The sequence below is a fragment of the Pleurodeles waltl genome, chromosome 4_2 (assembly GCF_031143425.1).
Source record: "Pleurodeles waltl isolate 20211129_DDA chromosome 4_2, aPleWal1.hap1.20221129, whole genome shotgun sequence".
In the NCBI taxonomy this organism is placed as follows: Eukaryota; Metazoa; Chordata; class Amphibia; order Caudata; family Salamandridae; genus Pleurodeles; species Pleurodeles waltl.
In genome coordinates, this window is record NC_090443.1 from 788,578,253 (window position 1) to 788,595,033 (window position 16,781).

Genomic DNA, 16,781 nt, shown 5'->3' on the forward strand with positions numbered 1-16,781 from the left:
CAGATCACAAGCCAAGTTTACTGCTGAGGCATTACATGCCCCGTGCAAAAACAGCTTTTTACAAACCATTGAATGGCTCACAGAAGTCTCGCATTCACTACAGCTTTCAGTGTTTGTAGTGTCCAACCTAATTGCATAATGGACCTTAATTGAGTCTTTACATAGTGTAAAGATGACATGTCACTCTGTACTTTGTCGATTGCAGAAGATACAATGGCCCTCATTACGACCCTGGCGGTGGGTGATTAAGTGTTGGTAATACCGCCTATGGGCTGGTGGTAAGTTCCGCCAAATTATGACCATGGCGATGATAACTCCCATAAACAGCCAAGGTACCAAACCAACCGCCCTGGCGGAAATAACAGCCACCACAGCGCTAACTGCCAACAGCCAGGCAGAAGACAAAGTACTGCCCACCATATTTTGACCCTGCAATCCACCACCTTTTTTTCCGGGGCAGTACCAATGCCAACAAAAGCCTGGGGGGAAACAGAGCTCAGACATGAAAGGACTCACCATTGGAGACACAGGGAAGAACCACGCCGCCATGGAACCCAAACTGCATGTTTTCCCGATTAACTTCTACGTTATGCTCCTCCTGGAACACCAACGCCGACAAAGACGACGGTGAGTACAGCTGCCTAGCACACAAGGGAGGGTGGGAGGAAAAAGAGAATGACACAGACACACGTACCACACACACCCAACACACACACACCATACACACAACCAGCTGCACAAGAAAAAAAAAATGTCCCCGAAAAACAGCAGAATAATGCAAGGACAACAGGAATTGACTAAAGTGATTGTAATCAGATCAACATCAAAATTAACAATTTGATTTGTCAATGAAACAGATATGTACACATGTACACAAATGGACACTGCCCAGTCCAATGTTCAAAGGGCTCACATGGCCACAGGGCACAGTCTAAGGCCCAACTTGAATCCTGACCACATCCTGATAGTACACTGCAGAGGCATCAGTTTCCAAATAGTAAGGCACCTCAGGGGATGCGGGGCACCTCAGCCGGATGCAGGAACAAGCCCACTGGTTCTGGAGGGGGCAATATGCCCATTGCTTTGTCCTGGGGAGTGCAAGAACAAAGTCTCTGGAGTGGGAGTCTTGTCCACTGGTTCTGGAGGGGACAACATGTCCATTGCTTTGTCCTGTGGAGTGCAAGGCCACAGCCTTTGGAGTGGGTATCTTGCCCACTGGTTCTGGAGGGGGCAACATGCCCATTGCTTTGTCCTGGGAAGTGCAAGGCCACAGTCTCTCAAATGAGTGTCTTTCCCACTGGTTCTGGAAGGGGCAGCCCGCACAGTAGCCCCTGGAGGGTTGACTATATGGTGTCCGCCGGCGGTGATGGCTGCACTGTGGTGGTGGTTGGAGGAGGCTCCTGGGCCGCCCCTGCACTCCCTGATGGCTGCATTGTGGTGGTTGGAGGAGGAGGCTCCTGTGCAGCCCCTGCACTCCCTGATGGCTGCACATCCACAGCTGGTGGTGGGGGCCCGTGACAGCTGGTGGTGGTGGCGGTGTTAACCTGACAGCATCCATTGGTGTAGAGTGCCTCGTCTCCTCCTGTTCATGGGTCAGGGATCCCTTACCCTTCCTGGCAGGGATGGATGGGCTCTTCCCCTCTCTGCCTGTGGTGCAGGCTCCTTCCCCTTCTTCACAGCGGTGCAGGCTCCTTCCCCTTCTTCACAGCTGTTGCAGGCTTATTCCCCTTCTTCACAGCTGGTGCAGGCTCCTTCCTCTTCTTCACAGCTGGTGCAGGCTCCTTCCCCTTCTACACAGCTGGTGTAGGCCCCTTCCCCTTCCTCATAGCTGATGCAGGACTCTTCCCTTTCATCCCTGTTGGTGCTGGCTCCTTCCCCTTCAGTGCTGAAGGTCTGGTATCCTTACCACCACAAGTAGGTGGAGCTACCACTTTCCCCGTGGACTGTTTGGCTGAGGTGCTGGGCTGTGTCCTTGTAACCTGCCCATACATACAGGACGGGGGTAGGGGTAGGGAAGAGGTCACTTTGGGAAAGGAAAAGTTTTTAGGGACGTTGGGGAAAGAGGAGGGAGGAGTAATGGGACTGGAGGATGAGGGAGTGGTTGTTGGAGGTATATGGCTGCTGGATTTGGGTGCAGGTGCATGTGCTGTATGCTGATGTGAGTCGGATTGCTGTTGGGTGTCTGAGTGCTTGTGTTTGTGTCCTTTAGGATATGGGGGACAGACACAGTGGGAGAGGACAGAGGGGATGCGTGCATGGCTGTTGTGGAGGTGTCTTCCAGTGAGGTGTGTGTTCTGCTTGGTGTGGTGATGCTGATAGTGGATGTAGATGTAGTGCATGCAGGTGTGAGTGTGGTTGTGACTGGGAGGGAGGTGGAGGAGGAGAAGGGGGAAACAGTGGAGACTGTGGATGTTGTTGTGCCTGCAACTGTATGGTGTTTGTGTGAGTGCCTGTGGGATGAAGTGTGGTGCTTGTGTTTGCCTGTGCCACTCTTGTGTGTTGCCTTGTGTGCATACACGTCTGTCTGTGTGCTTGAGTTGGGTTGGGGTTGAGGGGAATGGGACTGGGAAGTGGAAGTTGGAGGGGGGATGGTAGAAACAGGGACAATAGCTGCCATTAGAGAGGAGGCCAGAGCCTGAATCAATCTCTGTTGGGCTGCTAAACCACAATGAATGCCCTCCAGGAATACATTGCATTGCTGCATCTGGGATGAAAGCCCCTGGATGGCATTCACAATGGTTGACTGCCCTACAGAGATGGATCACAGGAGGTCAATAGCCTCCTCACTCAGGCAGCAGGGCTCACTGGGCAGGGCCTGAGGTGCCTGGGGCAAAGGAGATGCCCACCCTCCTGGGTGAGCAGGCACGGGCAACTCACTGAGGGGCTACTGGGAGGGTGGTGCTGCTACAGGGATGGCGCCTGTACCTTCAGCTTGGGTGGTCACAGAGGTGTCTGACACCACCCGGGAGCTCCCATCAGAGGAGGTATCGGAGTCTGTGTTGTCTCCTCCAGTCTCCGCCATGGTGCTCCCCTTGCCTTCCATCCCACTTGTTCCCTCGGCATCGGTGGACTCTGCCTCCAGGGTCCTGTGGCATGCAGCTCCCTCTATCGCCGGTGCCTCTGCTCCTCTGCCAGATGATGCTAATTCACACAAGGAGAGGATGACAAAACAAGAAAGGGGGAGAGAGACAAACGATACACTGGGTCAATGACTGCAACAACACCATCGTTGGTGTACACAGCACCCTCACACACAGGGAACAGGCCTACGCAATATGCATTGCACACACCGCCAACTGCAGCATACCTGGGACCCACGCAGCCCTGCCTAGAAGTGAATGCTAACAAGGTAGGTTACCTGTATTTGCCGTGCAACCATTACCCTTCAGAGGACCTACGCTGCAATGTCTGGCCTGGCCTTAGGGGCACCCACTAACACTCAACCACCACCCAGCTACCACCCCACCAGCCATAAGTTGTAATGATACCCACTGTACCCACCCCCTTGTGGCTGCTGTGATTCCCTCAAGCTCCCATCCAGCTCAGGGCAGGCCAACGCCAGTATGCGGTCCATCTGGGGGGTCAGGGTCTGACGGGCACCCCTTTCTCATTGGGAGGCCATCTCCAGCTAGGCCTCAATGGTCTTCCGTGCCCAGCATCTCAGGTCCTCCCACCGTTTCCAACAGTGGGTACTCCACCTTCCATAGACCCCCAAGGGACTGCACATTCTTGGCAATGGCATGCATAATCCCTTCTTTTGATGGGTGCTGACCTGCAGAGGTAATACATACAGGAGAACTCCATCAAACAAACAGTCCGGCCTGTCACACACATGGCCCACCATACCCAATCCCATCACCATTGGCACACACATAGGCAAGCTCAAAACATGTACACTGCTAACAGACAATGCCCCCCATCCACCCTTACATGATGCCTTCACATACATCTCCATGCATTCATGCCACATGCATCATGCCCACAGTGTACTCACCTGTTGGTCTGGAAGCCCATACAGCAGACCGTACTGGGGTAGGACCCCAACCACCAGTCGCCCCAACTCCTCTGAAGTGAAGGATGGGGCCCTTTCCCCGGTCACACGGGCCATGGTAGGTTTCAGACACAGGTCACAGCAGCACATGCAGTGTAGGTATTCTCCCGTGGAAGGTCAGGAAACAAGTGAGGAATGATAGAGAAAATGGCAGTCACGTCCATGGCGGTGTACACCATCACCACCGGCGTAGATCCCCATTGGCCACTGTACCCCATAGGTACCAATATTATCCAATGAGGAATTGCACGGTAGGTCACGACCGCCTACTGCCACGGTGCACAATGTTGGCGGAATTACCTCACTTCCACTTGTCCCTCCACACAGGACAGGTGGTCACCATTTTAGGAAGGGGTGAACAGGCCTATCGATAATTGCTGTGTCACAGGATAAATAGGCACATACCTTTAAATTACACTGTCCCAAAACATGATTGAGTGATGTGGACTGCTGTTGTGGTGAAGTAGTTCAAATTGTGACAGCCTACTCACTCTTGTGTCCCTTAGATACCTTCTACTGTGGATGAATAGGAGATGGAGACATACCCCTGTGTACAGACCCCTGGTGGACTTAGCTACACTGGAAGACAGGCACATTATACTCACCGATAGACTGGACAGGGCCACAATCACAGAGCTGTGTGCCCAGTTGGACCCTGACCTGACATCAGTTATCCGTCATCTGAATAGGATCCCCCTCTTGTGCAAGTTCTATCAGTGCTCCATTTCCTGGCAACTGGTTTTTTCCAAGTGACAGTGGGCTTGGCAGCAGGAATGTCACAGCCAGTGTTCTCAATCATGCTGGCAAGAGTGCTGTCTGTCCTGGTAAAAAACATGTGAAGCTACATTGCTTTCCCCCAGATGAAGTATTTGGCTACTGTGAAGGCTGTATGTTATGCAATGGGACATATCCCCAATATTATTGGGGCAATTGACAGTACACATATTGCGTTTGTCCCCACCAGGCAAAATGAACAGGTGTACAGGATTCGTAAGAGTTTCCACTCCATGAATGTGCAGATGGTGTGCCTGGCAGACCAGTACATCTCCCTCGTCAATTATAAATATCCAGGGTTGATGCATGATGCTTTTGTCCTGAGGTATCCCAAATATGATAGCCCAACTACAGAGGCACAGGGTGTGGCTTATAGGTGAGCCTTGGTCCCCACACAGTGTATGTTGGTATATGCCTCTGCTGTTAGCCAAATAGGATAGTGTGTGGCTAAATGTTGTCCCTCAATACTTGCATGTGACTCTGGCTACCCAAACCTATCATGGCTGCTGACCCCTGTGAGGAATGCAAGGACAACAGCTGACGAACATTAAAATGAGGCGCATGTGTGAACCAGAAGGATAATTGAGAGGACCTTCGGCCTCCTGAAGGCCAGGTTCAGGTGCCTCCATCTGACAGGTGGATCCCTGTGCTACTCACCCGAGAAGGTCTGCCAGATAGTAGTGGCATGCCACATGTTGCACAACCTGGCCCTCAGATGCCATGTACCTTTTCTGCAGGAGGAAGAGAATAGAGATGCCCCTGTGGCAGCAGTGGACCATGAGGATGTGGACAACAGAACATTAGTGATCCGTCAGTACTTCCAATGACACACAGGTGAGACAGTGTAACTTCACATTTCTATGACTATTGTTGTATTCTGTGTGGCAGTGGCATGCTGGCATTACCCACTTACTGTTACCTATGGATTATCATTTTACAGATGTTGGTGATATGACAACAATGTCGTGATGTGATCACTACAGTCAGCTAGCGGTCATTCATTTATGCTCTCATTATGTACAGTTCACTTGCAATGGATGTAGCTATTTCATTCAATACAAATTTGCAATACATGGTATACTAGTAGACAAGTTTTATCCAAGGGTTTTTATTGTAGTGCAAATAAATTGAGGGTAAAGTGCAATGGAATGGGGTGATGATAGAGGAAAGTCCAGGGTATTGTTCCAGTCTGTTTGTAGCACAGGGGCAGTGTCCAAGGGCACATAGGAAGGGGAGCAATGGCAGCTCAAGGTGAACAAGGTGACAGAGTGGGACACAGGGGGGACAATCAGGAAAGTCTCATTTCCTGGCGTGGTCTTGGCAAGTGTCTCTGGCTTCTGTCTGGGTCGCAGGGAACATTTGCGGGGTGGTTCATCTTCTGCAGGGGGAGGGATGCTGGTGGCCTGTGGGTCCTGTGGCTGGGCCTCCTGGCCACTAGTGGGAGCAGAAGTGGAGGGCTATTCAGTTGACTGGCTATTGGCAGGGGCCCGCTGGTGTGACACTGCCTCCCTCATGATGTTGGCCATGTCTGCCAGAACCCCTGCAATGGAGATCAGGGTGTTGCTAATGGCCTGCAAGTCCTCGCTGATCCCCTGATACTGTCCCTCCTGCAGCCGCCTGTTCTTCTGCACGTTGTCAAGGATGTAACCCATCGTGCCCTGGGAATGTTGGTAGGCTCCCAGGATCTCAGAGAGTGCTTCCTGGAGAACCAGTTCCCTGGTCCTGTCCTTCTCCTTTGCACAGCAGTCCTCCCAGTATCCATGTTGGCCTGTGCCCCTGTCCCCTGAATGGTGTGCCCACTGCCACTGACCCCAGATCCCTGATTGTCTTGTGGGCAAGGTGTGGACTGGGATCCCTGTACAGGTGGGCACACTGCTGATTGAAGTGTCCTGAGGACAGAGGTGTGGCGACTCTGGGTGGGTGCTGTGGTGTTGGTTCCTGATGGGGGTGGGCAATGTGGTAGTCTGTGAGTGGGCTTGGGTGAACGGCTGTCCAGTGGTCCCTGATGGGCCAGGTAGGTCCTCCAGATCCAGAAGTCCAGAGTTACTGTCATGTCAAAGCCCAGCTCACCTGAGTCCTTGTTCAGTTCTGATGGAGGTTGAAGACAATCCGACCCCACCCTGAAACTGCTTGTTCCAGCACACTAGTTTTTAAAACAGTGCACTAAGAACAGAAGCTCAAGGGAAGGGGGGAAGTGGATAAAATAAAATAAAGAGACAACTGCGTTCTTGCGTTTCCACTGTTGAAGTGCTGCACAAATCTGCGGCCCTCTCTGACTTCTGTAGAAACTGGTGCCTAATGAAACATAAACAAAGAACAGATAAGTACATCCTATTCCTAACTGGGTTCCTGACTATCCCTTTATTTATTAGAAATTTTCTTCTAAAAGTACCTCTTGGATCCTGGTCTCTAGTTTCCAGGTTTGGAATGGGTTACTGCTCTGGGATGTGCTTTCTATTACTCTAAAGCTTCAAAAACATTAAATAAATACCGTTATCAGAATTACCAATATCAAACATTCATCTTAATATAACTAAAGCCTAAATTGCCAATAGCAGACTCACTTTTCCCATATTTCCAGAATCTTTTATAAAACAAATACTGTACTTTTACGTCAAAATACAGCATGTAATTTGTGCAAGTCCTTGATTTACTGTTTGCCTTGCTGTTAATGGTTTCCACGGTTCGATTCTTAAAAGTTCCATAAAAAAATGTTTGCTTCTCAAAGTTCCGCAAAGTATTCTTGTAACAAAGAGTTTGAATCACAATGTTCGTGGAAGGTATCTTGTTTCAAATTGTCTATACACGAATCCAGAGATTGTTGTCAAAGTTCTTTCAGGTAATAAAAGTTTTGCACTTACTTGTTGCTGGCAAGAGATACTGATCAGTCTAACCTTGTCTTCTTTCTCTTTTGCAGGTTGCTTGTAGGAGAGAGGCTGAGGCAAGGAGGAACCGGAAACCGGAAGAAGGAAGAGCCAGCAGCTGCGCCCATTGAAGCCAATGAAAGTCTGTAGAGAGCAGAAGTGCCAGCGCCGAGGGATCTGTCCTCAGGTAAGCGGGAGGTAGACGAGCACAAGCACTGGGCTGCCTTTTATAGACAGGGCTGGGTGTGGTCCTCACATGCTGCACATGTTCTTGAAAGGTGTGCAGAGCTGGGTGTGGTTTGAAGAGCTGGGTGTGGTCCTCACATGCTGCACATGTTCTTGAAAGGTGTGCAGAGTTTCAGTTATTATGCAAATGAGTTAAATTAACACATGGCCTAGAGAGGAGTGTTTTAAAGAAGCCTTGGTAAAAGCAAGGCCCAATGTGTAAACAAAACAGCACATTAAACAACATACACAGAAACCTAGGGGGGGGGGAGGTGAGATAACAAGAAAGGCTTTCAATAGTAAGTTTAAAAGGGAGCTATTACAGAACCCACTAGTGCAGTGAGAGGGGACATGCTCTTTGCTGTGCACAAACCCTAACAGTTGCCCCCCTCAAAGGCCCTCCTACAGGACGGGGTTTTCCTGGATTTTTTAAATAAAACCGTCTAATCAGCTGTGGGGCATGTACATATGATGCTGGTTCCCATGAATTCTCAGATTCATCATATCCTTTCCATTCTACTAAATAAAACAGACGTCCACTAATTCTTTTTGAGTCTTTTATGCTTTTCACTTCACATTCTAGATTTCCCTTAATTGGTATGGGTGGAGGTGGTGGTTCAGGTCGGGTTTTTGGATTGTACGGCTTAAGCAAGGACACATGGAATGTAGTATGTACTGGATATTCTTTTGGTAAATCTAATTTTACTGTTACCGGGTTTACTATGGCAGTTATACTAAAGGGTCCAATGAAACGTGGTTGCAGCTTTCGGGATCCCTCTATGTTTAGGTTCTTTGTGGAGAGCCATACCTTGTCACCGATTTTATACATTGGGGCCTCAGATCTGTGTTTGTCTGCTTGTCTTTTCATGCTTTCCTTGTACTTTAATAAATGTTTCCTGGCTTTGTCTTGTATGTCACCTAACCTTGTTAGTCTATCCGTTACTGTAGGTAACAGAGAATCTTCTAACAAAATGGGTATAGCTCTTGGATGATACCCCTGCAAGAAATAGAATGGTGAGCAAAGTAGAGCTGAATGCTCAGTATTATTATAAACAAACTCCGCTACAGGGAGAGCTTCCAACCATTCACTAGAATAATCAGCCAATAAACAACGTAGCGTTTGAAGTAAGGTTTGGTTCAGTCGTTCAGTCTGTCCATCTGTCTCTGGGTGGAAAGCAGTGGATAATGCCACATCTATTTTCAGTTTTTTACATAATTTTTTCCAAAATTTAGAGTTGAACTGGCTCCCTCGGTCTGACACCACTTTGCTTGGCAAACCATGTAAACGCACAATTTCCCTTATAAAAATATCGGCAAATTCTGCCGCCGTCGGTAATTTCCGTAATGGTACAAAATGTGCCATTTTAGATAAAAAATCCACTATAACCAACACTGTTGTGAAAGATTTTACAGGTGGTAAACCTACAATAAAGTCTACGCTCACAGTGTGCCAAGGTTGCTTGGGTGTTGGCATTGGTATTAACAAACCGTCAGGGGCCTTATGAGAAGATTTATGTCTTGCACAAATTGGACAGGTAGTGACAAATTGCTTAATGTCCTTTCTTATAGTGTCCCACAAAAAGTGTTTTTGCACATTTTCCAGGGTTTTTACCCAACCAGGATGACCTGCCAACGGTGAGGCGTGATGCCAAATTATCACCTGTGTTTGTAATTCAGAGGTGGGCACTAACTGCATGTTGTCGTGATACAATAAACCTCGTTGTATTGTGTTATGGGAATCCTTTAACCAATCCTGAGGTGCTATTTGCATGTGTGCATTATATAGATCTGTGATGAAATCCTTCTGTTGTACTGGTGCCAAAAACTTTTGGGGAGGAATAATGGGTTCTCCTATTTTATCTTGTTTCATGTCTGAAGTATGTCCGTATCTAGATAACACATCAGATTGAATTTGTTGTGCACCTGGTCTATAGGTTATTACAAAGTCAAATGTGCTAAAAAAATTTAACCAGCGCATCTGACGTGGTGTTAGTGCTTTAAGTGATCCAAAAAACTGTAGGTTCCTATGGTCAGAAAAGATTGTAACTAGGTACTTGGCTCCCATTAAATGGTGCCTCCATTCTGAAAAGGCTACTTTGATAGCTAGTAGTTCCCTTTCAGCCACAGTGTAATTTTGTTCAGCTGGTAATAACTTTTTGGAATAGAAGGCTATAGGATGTAACTGGCCATCTACTGCATCTCGTTGAGAGAGAACTCCTCCTAAAGCTACTTGTGAAGCATCCGCTTCAACAAAAAAAGGCAAGTCAGGATCAGGATGTTTCAGAATTGGGGCTGAAGTTAACTTTTGTTTTAGGAGTTGAAAGGCGTGTGCCGCCTCATCAGTCCAAAGAAATCGTTGCCCTTTCCGCAACAAGGTAGTTATTGGGGCCGCAATGTCTGCAAAATGTGCAATAAACCTCCTATAAAAATTGGCGAAACCCAGAAATTTCTGAATATCTTTTACAGAGGATGGTTCTGGCCAATCAGCAATAGCACTGATTTTCTTTACATCCATAGTTATTCCTTGAGGTGACAGGCAGTATCCTAAAAAGTCCACCTTGCTGACATTAAAAGTACACTTTTCTAACTTAGCAAAAAGATGATTTTCTTTTAACTTTGATAATACTGCACGAACATGTTGGGTATGTTCTTCTGAGTTCTTAGAGTAAATGAGGATGTCGTCTATGTATACTATGACACAAACGTGCAGGAATTCGTGTAGGACCTCATTTATAAAGAACTGAAAGGCCGCAGGGGCATTACATAACCCAAAGGGCATTACTGTGTACTCAAATAAACCAAACTTTGTCTTGAAAGCTGTCTTCCACTCATCCCCCTCTTTTACTCGGACCAGGTGGTAAGCTCCCCGCAGATCTAGTTTAGTGTATACAGTAGAATGTCTTAATTGATCCAACAACACAGGTATTAGAGGAAGAGGATATTTATTCTTTATTGTAGCCTTATTTAGTCCTCTATAATCGATACACGGGCGCAGGGATTTATCCGGCTTCGAGATAAAAAAGAGTGGAGATGACACCGGAGATGTGGAATGACGGATGAACCCAGACTGTAGTAGGTCATCTAGGTAGGTTCTTAAGCATTTGGTTTCTTCGTCAGTCAAAGCATATACTCTGTTATTAGGTAAAGGGGCCCCTGGGATAAGATCTATACGACAGTCATAAGACCTATGTGGGGGCAGCACACTAGCCTTTACTGGATCAAAGACGTCTTTAAAGTCAGAATATTCAGGAGGGAGACTTGGTTCATCTTGTATAACACTAGCACAGTGTAATACTGTGCTCTGTTCTGTACCTGCTTCTTGATAGCAATTGGTTCTACAGAAAGAGGAATCCAAAGTAACATTTCTATTCACCCAATCAATTTTTGGGTTATGAGTTGTTAACCAGGGTACCCCGAGAATCAAACCAAAATTAGGAGTATCTATCAGATCAAAGCTAATCACCTCTGTGTGCCCGTTCTGACAGACCATAACAAGTGGACTTGTTTGTTTTGTGATTAATCCAGAGGTCAATTCTGACCCATCCACTGCACATACTGCTTCTGGACAAGGCTTTAGGCACATAGGAAGTCCTAAGTTTTCAGCTAACTTATTATCCACAACATTTCCTGTCGTGCCTGAGTCCAGTAGGACAGGGAGAGAATGCCTCACTTGGGTAGTAACAATTAAAACAACCTGAATTATGAAATGTCTAGGTATGTGCGGTACCATGAAGGCTGCAGCATTAGAGGTTTGATTAAGATGTTTTCTCGAACAAATAACCTCTCCCCTTGTCGAGCTTAATCGTTTCCCGATTCAGTTGAGGAGGTGGAGGAAACAGCACCCTTTCGTGGATTTTTAGGCTTTACTGGACATTCTCTGGCAAAGTGACCTGCCCTTCCACAATATAAACATAATTGAAGTTTTCTCCTTCTTTCTTTTTCCTCTGATGTGAGTGAACCTCTGAGTGTCCCTATTTGCATAGGCTCAGGTTCAGGGAGTTTATTATCTGGGTCTTTCTTCTCGTGTCTAATAAAAGTTAACCGTGATTCCAGTTTGTATTTATCTCCCTTTCTTTCTCCTAGTCTATGTTCTAATTTCACAACTAAATCTACAAAGTCCGAATAGTCTTCTGGCAAATCAACGATATGAGCCAGCGCGTCTTTTAACTCGTCTCTCAAACCTTTATAGAAAAGGGAGACACGCTTTTCTTCTGGCCAGTGTGTCTCGGTGAGTAAACGATTAAAACTAGTGCGATAGGTCAATAAATCCTTGTTACCTTGTTTAAGATTTAAAAGCTCATTATCACTTGCCTGCATGAAAGTGTGTTTTGCAAAAAGGCTGGTCATGGTACGTTTAAATTGATTCCAATTATGGAGGATGGGATCATCTCTCTCCACGAAAGGAATTGACCAATTGGCTGCTGTGCCACCCAAATAAGACAAGACGAACGCCACTTTCGTAGCATCAGTAGGGAACTGTTGTGGCTTACAAACGAAGTGTAATTGACATTGATTGATAAAAACATGGAATTTGTTACTATCTCCATGAAAACGTTCAGGTGCTCCTAAGGGCACAACTTTAGGAACATTAACAGTGACCTCAACTGGGGGAGGCAAAGTTGTATGTTTTGATGGCGCCCCTGTCTCTGAGGAGGTTTTAAACAAAGGCGTAAAAGCTGTGTTCCACTGAGATACCCTAAATTTATACCTGCTTAAATCCTGTTTTAAAGAGGTATTCTCCATCTTTAATCTCTCTATTTCCTCTTGCATATGTTTCAAGATGCCAGACACTGATTCATTATGAGCCAAGTCCTCATTTAGGGCCTGCGCCATATCCGTGACGTCAATGCCCTCTATTTCTTCCCCGATATTCATCGTCCACCAGAACTGAATTTTTTTTTTTTTATTTTTTTTTATTTAAGGCTTGTGCTTCTGTCAAAGCCCAGCTCACCTGAGTCCTTGTTCAGTTCTGATGGAGGTTGAAGACAATCCGACCCCACCCTGAAACTGCTTGTTCCAGCACTCTAGTTTTTAAAACAGTGCACTAAGAACAGAAGCTTAAGGGAAGGGGGGAAGTGGATAAAATAAAATAAAGAGACAACAGCATTCTTGCGTTTCCACTGTTGAAGTGCTGCACAAATCTGCGGCCCTCTCTGACTTCTGTAGAAACTGGTGCCTAATGAAACATAAACAAAGAACAGATAAGTACATCCTATTCCTAACTGGGTTCCTGACTATCCCTTTATTTATTAGAAATTTTCTTCTAAAAGTACCTCTTGGATCCTGGTCTCTAGTTTCCAGGTTTGGAATGTGTTACTGCTCTGGGATGTGCTTTCTATTACTCTAAAGCTTCGAAAACATTAAACAAATACCGTTATCAGAATTACAAATATCAAACATTCATCTTAATATAACTAAAGCCTAAATTGCGAATAGCAGACTCACTTTTCCCATATTTCCAGAATCTTTTATAAAACAAATACTGTACTTTTACGTCAAAATACAGCATGTAATTTGTGCAAGTCCTTGATTTACTGTTTGCCTTGCTGTTAATGGTTTCCACGGTTCGATTCTTAAAAGTTCCATAAAAAAATGTTTGCTTCACAAAGTTCCGCAAAGTATTCTTGTAACAAAGAGTTTGAATCACAATGTTCGTGGAAGGTATCTTGTTTCAAATTGTCTATACACGAATCCAGAGATTGTTGTCAAAGTTCTTTCAGGTAATAAAAGTTTTGCACTTACTTGTTGCTGGCAAGAGATACTGATCAGTCTAAACTTGTCTTCTTTCTCTTTTGCAGGTTGCTTGTAGGAGAGAGGCTGAGGCAAGGAGGAACCGGAAGAAGGAAGAGCCAGCAGCTGCGCCCATTGAAGCCAATGAAAGTCTGTAGAGAGCAGGAGTGCCAGCGCCGAGGGATCTGTCCTCAGGTAAGCGGGAGGTAGACGAGCACAAGCACTGGGTGAGGCTCGGGGGCTGCCTTTTATAGACAGGGCTGGGTGTGGTCCTCACATGCTGCACATGTTCTTGAAAGGTGTGCAGAGCTGGGTGTGGTTTGAAGAGCTGGGTGTGGTCCTCACATGCTGCACATGTTCTTGAAAGGTGTGCAGAGTTTCAGTTATTATGCAAATGAGTTAAATTAACACATGGCCTAGAGAGGAATGTTTTAAAGAAGCCTTGGTAAAAGCAAGGCCCAATGTGTAAACAAAACAGCACATTAAACAACATACACAGAAGCCTGGGGGGGGGGGGGAAGGTGAGATAACAAGAAAGGCTTTCAATAGTAAGTTTAAAAGGGAGCTATTACAGAACCCACTAGTGCAGTGAGAGGGGACATGATCTTTGCTGTGCACAAACCCTAACATGTCATCACTGGGGGTCTCTTCTGTTGGGGGACTGGATAGTGGTGGCACCTCCTCTCCACTGACCTTGGCTGGAGTACCTGTGGGGATGTAAATGATGTGTTATGCTTCAAGTGTCTGACATTTGTACATCCGTAGCTTCCCTTGTATGGTTGGTGCTGCCCTGCCACCATTTGTTTGTGTATGGTGATGTATTGTGATTATGTTAGTTTCCCTATGCTGTGCATGCTTTAGTGATGGGTATCCATGCAGGGCTGGGCGGGCCGTCCATGCATTGTTATGGCATGCAGGGCTTGGCATTCGGGTTAGTCATATGTGTAGGTGCGGTGAATGGGATGGTGTGGAGTAATGGGGGAGAGTGAGAGGGTATGATGGCATGCAGGTATGGGGGTGTGATAAGTAGTAAATGTTGACTTACCAGTGTCCAGTCCTCTGGCTACTCCAGCAAGTCCCTCAGGATGCAATATTGCCAGGACCTGCTCCTCCCATGCTGTGAGCTGTGGGGGAGGAGGTGGGGTCAACTGCCAGTCCTCTCTATGGTGAGCTGCAATGGAACGTACCTTCCCCCATAGGTCGTTCCACCTCTTCCTGATGTTGTTGCTTGTTCTTGGGTGCTGTCCCACGGTGTTGACCTGGTCCACGATTCTCTGCCATAGCTCCACCTTCCTTGCTATAGATATCTGCTGTACCTGTGCTCCAAAGAGCTGTGGCTCTACCATGACAATTTCCTCCACCATGACCCTTAACTCCTTCTCAGTGAAATGGGGGTGCCTTTGTGGTGCCATGGGTGGTGTGTGATGTATGTTGGTGAGGGTGTGTTGGGTATTGTGGTGGGGTGCGTGATGTGGTATGCGTGAGGGGTGTATGTGGTGTGTGTGTCTAGTTGTCTCTGTGCTCTTCTTCTCAACGTCCTGGCAGTAATTGTTGTTTGTAAAGGGTTGTGGGAATTGTGGGTGTGTCTTTTATAGTGCTGTTGGTGGGTGGGTGGACGTGGTGTGTGTATGGTTGTCAGGTGTGTATTTTTGATATTGGCCAATGTAGTGTTGTTTTATAAGTAGGTGTCCATTGTGAGCGTAGCAGTATGTAACGCCAATGGTTTACCGCAATTGAATGTCTGCCGTGGTGATTCATGGGTCACAATGTGATGGGCGTTGTTTTGTTGGCGTAACGGTATGGGTTTTGGGACCACCACTTTATCACTGACCTCTGGTCTGGCGGATTTGTGTATGTGGCTGTATTCTGTTGGATTGGTGAGTGTGTGTCATAATATGGTGAACGGATTTCCGCCACAGCGGCGGTAAGTTGGCGGCCGTCAGTGTGGAGGTAAGCGGGATTTACCGCCAGTGTCATAATGAGGGCCAATGTTGTTTAAAGTTTATATTCGGTTGGACAAGGTGTTAATACCATTATCTGCAATGACTAATGCTTTCTGTAAATTTTCCTGATCTATTTGCCTTAACGGGGCAGCCCATTCTTATTGGGAAAGTTTCCAAATTTCATTATATATTGCATATAAGAAACGTTTTCTGTGTTGTCGCTTGGGGTGTAGCAGGAAATTCTGCAAATCTGTATCGTTGGACAGGAGACTGAGTTGTTCTTTAACAGCTTCTATAACTTTTTAACCGTTTCTGGTATAATTTTCCTACACTATCTGTTCTCACGATACTCAAGTGTTCTGAGGACAGATAGCTGGGGTCTGGCCTATTTGCTCTAAAACCACCCGGGGACTTTACAAAACATGTATGGCACCCATTGGTGTCGACTGCCCGCAATACCCACCCACCAGGAATTGAAAGCGATGTGCTAAATGTTCCATTCTGGACCCATTGATCGAGGTGATCTTCAGATGCATTTATATACTTTTGTCATTTGTTACATTTAGCAGGGGCAGAAATACTGGGCGCTTTATATTCCTTAATTTTTAGGAAGCCTAAACAACTTGTTTGTTGTAAAGTTTCATTTACAAATATCATTTGAATAGATATCAGGTATGCTCTAAATAAAGCTTTATTTCACCTTACTTGCCAATTTTTAGTTTCCCACACACTTTTCAAGTCTATCAACTTCAACCAATATTCATAGCCTTCTACAGCTAACCGGAAACAGAGGAATCAGAATAAATTAATTTTGTATTGGTCAATAAAACATGTTGACTTTCCATTATTGGAAAATTAAAATAATACGACTCAGCATTTGTGCCCAGAGAAATATTCAAACGTTTTGGTATACGTTTTGGAAGTCCCCACTGGTGGAGTCGGACAGTTTTCCCACTTTGTATAATGAAAAGTTGTCTTTGGGATCCTTGCTGTGTGAATAAAATGATGTCCATAATAATTATTACAGAACATATCACCATAATTTTCTTTGGATTGGTAAACATCCTCATTTTCATATACAGTAAAATATTGCAAGTCAGACATCATAGAATCAACTGTTTTCATATCCCAATCATCAGAGACTACTCTGGGTGTAATTGCATGATTCATGGAAAGTTTGAATACATATGGAAT